General features: G+C 50.0%; 1 pseudogene; it reads left to right on the plus strand.

Moving 5' to 3' along the window:
- Positions 1-965: 965 nt before the first annotated feature.
- The window catches only part of LOC141799971 (uncharacterized), a 1549-nt pseudogene continuing 14 nt past the window's right edge, over positions 966-2500 (plus strand).

Here is a 2500-nt window from a genome sequence, read left to right on the forward strand (position 1 = left end):
GCTTTACTGATCCTCTTTATTGATGCATCTGTGTCTATTAACTGGTTAACTGGTTAACTGGTTAACATGAGAGTTTTTCGTGTCGTAGCTGAAGTTAAAAAAAAAAAAAAAACAGCTTTTAACTTTTACACCTTCTGCATTCGTTGGGATAACTGACCTCGTTCCTGTTTTTTCTTTCTGTGGTTGTTTGGTTTTTTCCTTTGGCAGAACATTTTTTATTTTGAAACCTGAAACCTTCAGGCCACCGTAGATTTCAGTGTTTTCTAAGTTGTCAACTTTTACAGAACCTCAGACTGGACTTCTCTCCTCCTCTCTCCTCCTCTCTCCTCTCCTCTCCTCTCCTCTCCTCTCCTCTCCTCTCCTCTCCTCTCCTCTCCTCTCCTCTCCTCTCCTCTCCTCTCCTCTTCAGATCACTCAGCACAGGAAGACGTCTCACAGACCTACAGTCAGGATCCACACAGGTCAGTGGTTTCTTCTGTGAACGGACTCTGATCCGTGTTTCCCGTGGAGCGGTTGGCGCGGTTGGAGCGGTTGGACCGGCCCGTCAGGTGACCCAGAGTCACCCAGTGGTGCAGAGGCTGTTTGCACCTCTCGTCTGCCTGCAGAGACGATGATGTCATCTGAACTCAGGTGACTCCAGCACACACACACACACACACACACACACACACACACAGACTCTGAGTCCTCTGAGAGGGAAACTCTGCTGCCTCTTCTTAAAGGAGGCAGAGGAGGGACAGAATCAGACGGGATTGTGGGTAACAGAGGAGGGGAGACCGGGACAGAGGCCGGTTCAGGACACAGTTTAACATTTCTGCTGCACTGTGTTGGCTCTTTTCTATTCTTTCTACTTCTGTGTGAGGCTGTCAGAGCACGCTCTCCTGCTGCCACCTGCTGGCCACAGGCCGTCACTACACTCAGAAACTCACAGACAGGCACTGAGCCACAAACAGTGACGTTTGGAAATGAAAGGTTTAAAGGTTCAACTCAAACCACAGACCATAAGTGTGACCGTGGTGCGTTCACTGCCTCAGCTCCAGACTGAACACGACGGGTTTGAGGACGTTTTCTTCGTGTGTCAGGGTTTAACAGACTCTCAGCTCTTTGACGTGTGAGCACAGGGAGGCAGGAAACTTTGGAAAACATGTTCAATTGATTTTTTTCATGTTTATCTTAAAGTTTAGTGTTTGTGCACTGGCAATCAACCTCTGTCTGTCTGTCTGTCTGTTCCTGTCTGTTTCTCTGCCTGCCTGTCTGTCTGTCTGTCTGTCTGTCTGTCTGTCTGTCTGTCTGTCTGTCTGTCTGTCTGTCTGTTTCTCTGCCTGCCTGTCTGTCTGTCTGTCTGTCTGTCTGTCTGTCTGACTGTCTGTCTGTCTGTCTGTCTGTCTGTCTGTCTGTCTGTCTGTTCCTGTTTGTCTGTCTGTCTGTCTGTCTGTCTGTCTGTCTGTCTGTCTGTCTGTCTGCCTGTCTGTCTGTCTGTCTGTCTGTCTGTCTGTTCCTGTTTGTCTGTCTGTCTGCCTGTCTGTATGTTCCTGTCTGTCTGTCTGCCTGTCTGTATGTTCCTGTCTGTCTGTCTGCCTGTCTGTCTGTCTGTCTGTCTGTCTGTCTGTCTGTCTGTCTGTCTGTCTGTCTGCCTGTCTGTCTGTCTGTCTGTCTGTCTGTTCCTGTTTGTCTGTCTGTCTGCCTGTCTGTATGTTCCTGTCTGTCTGTCTGCCTGTCTGTCTGTCTGTCTGTCTGTCTGTCTGCCTGTCTGTCTGTCTGTCTGTCTGTCTGACTGTCTGTCTGTATGTTCCTGTCTGCCTGTCTGTCTGTCTGTCTGTCTGTGTGTCTGTCTGTCTGTCTGTCTGTCTGTCTGTCTGTCTGTCTGTCTGTCTGTCTGCCTGTCTGCCTGTCTGTTCCTGTCTGACTGTCTGTATGTTCCTGACTGTCTGTCTCTCTCTCTCTCTCTCTCTGTTTACCTGTTTTTGTAAGACCTGAACGTGAACTTTTTATCAGTAAATGTGATTTTTGGAGCAGGAAGTGTTTCCTGTTGTAGTAACTTTCACCAGTGACAGCGCCATCTGTTGGAGCAGGGAAGGTGCTGCGTTCAATAACATATTCACACATCATAACAACCAGGAACATACATCCGTCCCCTGAGCAGAGGGACCATCTACTCAACGCCCCCCAACCGCAGGATGAGGTCATGTGACCTCCACAAAGAACAGCCAATGGCAGAAGGGATGAGCTGCAAAGCAAGAACAGTTTGTAACAGGCTCCTAAAGACCGGGGTCCCAGGACAAGGCTCCCAGAGTCCAGGGTCCTGGAGACCAGGCTCTCAGAGACCAGGCTCTCAGAGACCAGGCTCCCAGAGACCAGGCTCTTAGAGACCGGGCTCCCAGAGACCAGGCTAGTTTCTGCTACCTTGTAGACCTCTGTCTGGAGTCCTGGTGCCAAAGGACCCCCTCCAAACCCTTGGACCTAACCCTAACCCGTGAGGCACGGCGTGTGGCGCTCTCTG

This window comes from Halichoeres trimaculatus, unplaced genomic scaffold (genome assembly GCF_033239565.1).
Source record: "Halichoeres trimaculatus isolate MK-OKI-2021-1 unplaced genomic scaffold, fHalTri1.1 fHalTri1_scaffold_11, whole genome shotgun sequence".
In the NCBI taxonomy this organism is placed as follows: Eukaryota; Metazoa; Chordata; class Actinopteri; order Labriformes; family Labridae; genus Halichoeres; species Halichoeres trimaculatus.